Below are 6,514 nucleotides of genomic sequence, written 5' to 3'. Positions count from 1 at the left end.
ACTTATCTATAAACATTGTCCCCATTATAATGATTATAGGTATACGCTCAGGTATACGAATATAATATAAGACAACATTAAAATGTTTGTTAATAAGTAGTATAATTCATTCTTTTAATACAAAAAAAATCTTATTTTGTAAACTTATTATTTATAATATTAATATTAATACGTAAAGCAAAAACTTTGTACCCTTTTTTACGAAAATTGCGCGGACAGTTTTTGTTTGTTTAAATGTTTTAAGGTAGGAGTGACAGAGCCATATTTTTGTGAAAAAGGTATCAAAACATCGACATAAGTAGGTATCTCAAGATACCATTCTTGAGAATGTAACAACACCATGTCAAATAAACAAGAGTGGTCCTTTCAGCAAGACGCGGCACCGGCCGGGTCATAAAGCTCGATCCAACCAATCTTATGATTGGAAGTGAAGAATTTTCCCATCGAAAGAATGCGTGCTTCTATTGATAAATAACTGGCCTCAGCGTTTAAAGGACTGTATTACAGCTAATAGAAACCATTTCGAATAAGCTTTATATATTTTTAATGGTTTTATATGAATGTTAATACATAACTAACACACTGTAAAAGTATGAATGTTACGTGCAATGCAATAGAAAAAATGATTTTTTTTTTAACAATTTTTAGGGCGACTATAGGTATATATATTACTTATAATTTAAATTAATTATGGTCGAATTTCGACCACAGAGCGCCACTAGTATTTATAAAAATACTAGCTGACCTGACGAACTTCGTATCACCTTATTTTTTTCTGAAATATAATAATAACATAATATATCAAAATAAAATATAGCCTATCTTTTAAGTTGGATCAAACTGCACACGGTGTGCAAATTTGACTAAAATCGGTTAAGTAGTTTAGGAGTCCATTGAGGACAAACATTGTGATACGAGATTTATATATATTAAGATTTTATGATGGGATTAATTGAACACACTTTTGTTTATTACTTTCTATAATTATATTGTAAAAATAAACGTACCTATTAATGTTTAAATTTTGGAATTATAAAATCAAAGAAGTAATAGATGGTCAAATTTATCTTGTACAAGAAGCCCAAAATATAACGGAAACTTTTAATAAAGCGGGTATGAATTGGAATTTGTAATTTTTTTGCCATATGAGAGTAGGAAGTACCCACACAAAATCTCGAATTCGCTTTATATTCACTTACAATTACAGCCGCAAAGCAGTGCGGACTAATATCTGAATCGTCGTAATGTACTATGTAGCTAACTAGTTATGTATGAATGTACGGGCATACCTTCCGAACGATTGCACAAAATTGGATAAATCTTTTTTATGTTAATTATCATCAGGACAAGGTTGGTGAAAACGAATTTTAAAATTTGACACGGCTTAACGTGCTCTCCGAGGAACGGTAGGTACGATATACAAAGGTATCTACTTATTAGAGCGGTATCAGCGACGTCGTTATAAGTACATAATTATACAAGTAAGTATGTGTGCTTGCTTAAGATGAAACTTACGTCCCAAGTTTTCTGTATATTTTGGGTTACAAGACATAAAAGTTATTTAGTCTAACACTGAAGGTCTGTATTTTATGAACTAATATTTACGCGACAGTATTTAAGATATCTTCTTTCTAAAAATAAATAAATGATGAATTACAGCTAATTGTCATATTTTAAATATTGTGCCTACACCCTGAAGAGAGAACATCCTGAATTTCAGGTAGCTCAAATCTTGTCTAGTTCCATCAAAATTAATTTGTACTTTTAGCGTGATAGGTATACGGCGAAAATACGAACACAATATTTGCCTATCTACATATTTTTGGCTCTAGTGTCGACTATAGAGTATAGAGAGACCTTTATAATTAAGATTACTGTTGTAGTTTTATTATGTGTGTTTATTTGTTGCACAGACACTTTTATTATTACTTCTTTTATTTGATTTAACTATCTCTTATGTAAAAAAAATATAGAAAAGCAGTACACGTTATTCACTTTAGACGCGAAGCTGAGCGAGTGAGGTGGAGTGGAAGTGAGCTGGTCAGTTGCATATCTCATAAAAATTAACAGTAAAAAAAAACAAACTGTAACAAATCTTATTACATTAAAATATGAAAATGTTTAGTACACTCGTCACTAGATGGCGTTGACCTCAGTACATCACGCTATCAAAGTTATACGGAAGAATGAATATACTTTCCTGACTACCAATTGTCAAGATGAAAATATGCACTTCTGGTAGTACATTAGTATCTAGCCCTTAGTTCGTACACGATCTTCATTGAGTGTCCTTGCCGTGCCTTTCGGCCGGCTGCTCTCAGAGTCTCACCTCGCTAGAATAAATATTATTCTTTTTTTTTTATTGTAGAGTGCTGTTGGCCCTATCGTTCTTTACAGCGTCACCGGTGAGAGGGCCGGGTACTACAGACACCGGCCGTGAAGGAAGAAGGGGAGCCCTCTGGGAGGGCTCGGGGAAAAACGCACGCCCTAAGGGTGTCTCCTAGCGAGATCGAACCTCGGCTTAGAGCGTCGTCGGAGTGGAGGAAGCGCTATACGGAGCGCTGAGACGGCTTACGGACGGTCCGCTACGCGCCTAGGCGCGTGCGAGCCGTCAGAACGCGGAGACCTCGCCCTCGCCGGCGGGGGCGGTGTGTGTGTGTGTCCTGTGTGTGGTGGTGTATATGACGTTAAGCGCCGTGATCCTATCGTCAGGGTCGGTTAAGACGTGTATGGGACATCTTTGTACTGTCTGTAAGTTACCTCTACCTACGTATTTGCAAGCCTCTGCTACAAGAGGGTTTGGGTGACTGCGCGCCTTCTCAAAATACGCCGTAGCAAATATTTTGAGGTGCTTCGCGATCGAAGGTCGCGATGTAAGTCGACGTTACGCACGTACCACGGCGAGTACGTGGCAGTGCGCAGAAACTTGTTCAGTATGATTTGAAGCCTATGGATGAGCGTCGGCTTCACATGAGCGAAGACAGGGCACGCGTAGGTCATAATAGGTCATACACAGGCCTTGTATAATGTCGTCTTATTTCTAAGAGACATTTTACTCCTCCCGCATAGCAGCGTGTGCAATCGACCTAGCACGAACGCTGCCTTTTTTCGGACCCGGTTTATGTAGGCTTTCAACGAAAGTTTACTGTCGAGTATGACGCCTAGGAACTTTGTTTCCTTAGCCAAGGAATCGGAGTGCCGAATAGGGTTATGGTCCCGGGTCGACCTTTCGTCCAGAAGACGGGCTTAGTATGTTTAACAAAGTGCACTGCTGTACTCTTTTCGGGATTTACTTCGATTCTTCATTTCCTAAATCACTCGCCGAGGGCGGTGACTGTGGGTTGAAGTCGAGCAGTTATAGCTTCGACGGAGGTGCCGGTCGTGCAATATTATTCTACGCGAAGGCCCTTTATATTTCCTCCTCCCTATCGTATTCGAGGTAGTTAATAGTTTTTTTTTATAATAATATTTTTTTTGGATTTAAGGGTATATATTTTTTGAAATCAGCAAATTAAGTCCTTTAATATGATAATTAATTTAATATGATGAATTATCGTGTCCAAAATACACAATTTTGATTTTTTTTTTAAGTACCCAATATCACTATCAAGCCAAATCTAATGAAACCTCAAACGGTACAATCCATCGAGCCCTATAGGCTGTAGTAGAACACCTCCGATATCAATGGGCTATAGTTACCATTTAACATGAGATTATGGTTACAACAGTATGCGCTATTTTTTCCTTACTTATACATTTAAAAAAGATCGCCGGGGCTGTAATCGAATATTTATTAACTGTTGTAGGACAAATGTTTTTGCCAATATAAGGTAGAAGAATATACGAATACAATTTAGGAGCATTCTCCGCCTAGATGACCTGTGCGGTTTTATCAGCGTCTTACTTCCTCTTACTGTCTTTCGCATGAGCCTATTAATGTTAATATATTTTATGAGGCTAATATTAAATTTTAACATACAATTTATGAACGCCTTCAAACAAATTAACATACATTCTGTTTCATTCATATCAGTAGTAGAGTTTTAGCCTTTTTAAATAATATAGCAAGTGCACAAATGAGAACAACAATCTTGTTATGTTAATAGTATATTACCAGTTTCCTTAACAAATTGTGATAAAACTATACAATAAGGATATTTTTTGAAGCCAAAATCAAAAAACATGGAACATAAACCTGAACAAACAACCACATTGCAATAGAGACTAAATTTATTCTAAAACAAACAATATCCAATCAGATCTTAAATAAGAAAACATTTATATTTCGGACATTCAAATATAAAAGAAATTATATTTATTTTATTTAATATTTATGTAATAATAAAATTGGAATAACACAAATACTTAGTACAAAAACCTATTTTATCAACCATTACTTAATTTTAATTGTTTTCTACGTTTCACTCCAATTGTATTTTATTGCTTACAAATTAGTGTTTAAAAATAATTTAATAAAATTATAGTCTTCTAATAACAATGTGAGCTCATAAAATTTTTGGAATGTATTTTTTTATAATAAAATAATAAAGATTCAAATTTAAAAATTACAATTCAATTTGCAACAAACGCCTTATTGCTTATATCCACATTCACTAAAGCAACACACCCCAATTGTAATACAAAACAGAGATAGTATTATATTTTAAATTTTCAAATGTTATTTCGCACTAATTCTGTGTCACGATTCTAATGTAATTTATTCACTGTAATAAGTTTAAATTGCACACTTACCAGTTATAACATAATCCTATTTATCCTGCAGTGGCAGTGGTATGTATTTGTTTTGGTATTGGTATTGGTCTTGTATCTCTGTCTTCGATCTTTTTCAATATCAATACGCTAATATCACTTTATTGACATAAATTTTGTGACCAATTTCTGTAGTTATTTGTAACAGTATTTAAAGAAAGTGGAATGTGTCCTTACAAAACATTGTAAAATTTTAAAAACTATTATAGAATGAGAAAGAATTTAGACTTTTTTCTATTAGGAGGATTACAAATCAGTAAATACTGTAAATTCTTGAATACAAATATTTTTAACCGACTTAAAAAAAGAAGGTTCTCAATTGACTGTAATTTTTTAATGTGTGGTTACTTCATGACATTTCTTGCGTGGACCTATTTTGATGTTACTTGTTTTTGACAAAGTCGGTGCTTGTCAAGTGGTCCCATTTAAATTTGGCATGTCGTTTTAAAGTTACAACCAATAATTTATTTTGTTCTATACTTTTACATACATTGCAGTTGTTTTTTTGTTTGATAACAAACAATTATTGTAATCACAGAGATATTGGTACTTACTAAAAAATAAGGTGTTTAAGTAGATATTTACTGATATTTATAGATATTGACTTTAATGTAGTCCGTATTTTAATAACCTTCACCCCGTTGTAGAAAATTAAAAGAATAGTAAAATTATGTTAACAAATTATCCACAGGCGTTTTTAGGGTACTCTTGACTCTTGAAAATTAGGCTAAAACAGAATTAACATAAAACAAAAAAATAGTCAAGTAAATAAGTGTTATCAAAGATTACTCAAAAAGTTGTAATCAGATCTCGATGAAATTTAAATGCGACCACATGATAAACACCAGCTTTCGATTGAATTAAAAATCATTACAATCGGTACACCCAGTAAAAAGTTAAGCGGTATAATACAGCGTAGGTCGACGAAAAAATAGTCAAGTAAAAATGTATTATTAGATATAACTCGAAAAGTAGTTGATAGATCTCAAATAAATTTAAATGGGACCAGATGAAACACACACCACCTTTCGATTAAAAAAAATTTAGCCGAAATTGGTCCACCCAGTCAAAAGTTCTGAAGTAACATACATAAAAAAAGTACAGTCGAATTGAGAACCTCTTCCTCTTTTGGAAGTCGGTTAAAAATTAAATAAAGTTACGTATTAGGTATAATTATTGCAGTTTCAAATGTGATGGTACAATTTGACGGTTTATAGTAGTTGACAAAATAATGATATTAACAATAATACGGTGACTATGTTTAACACACAGATTTTTTGTTACATATTTTAAAAGCTTATGGTCCGGGAGCCAGGTAAAAATTTGGTCAATTATTTCCTCCCAATCGAAAGTTCGTAAAATGCATTAGGGATTTGTATTGTGAATTTTTGCGACCGTCAGCTGCAACTCCGTGAACGCCATTGTCAACCGACAAATTTTAAAGTGTGATTAAAAAAAACTTTTTTTTTCTTCATGCGCTGCCACTGCCCGCCCCAATCACAACCCATGGAGTCGCAGCTGAAGGTCTCGTATATTCATAATATAAAATCTTAATGCATTTCACGAGTTTCGATTGGGATGAAATAGGTCATGAAAATCTATCAGTGGCTCCCGGACCAATTAGTGCAAAAGTTCTTTTTTTGGTATACATAGTGGATACAAGCGAAAAGTATTGTTTTTAATAAGGAAATTATATGTTCCTTATTTATTCAAAGTTAAATAAATGTTAGTTGCCGATTTAAAG

Source organism: Melitaea cinxia, chromosome 10, assembly GCF_905220565.1.
Source record: "Melitaea cinxia chromosome 10, ilMelCinx1.1, whole genome shotgun sequence".
In the NCBI taxonomy this organism is placed as follows: Eukaryota; Metazoa; Arthropoda; class Insecta; order Lepidoptera; family Nymphalidae; genus Melitaea; species Melitaea cinxia.
The sequence above is the reverse complement of the archived record's forward strand: the minus strand, read 5'-3'. Positions refer to the sequence as shown.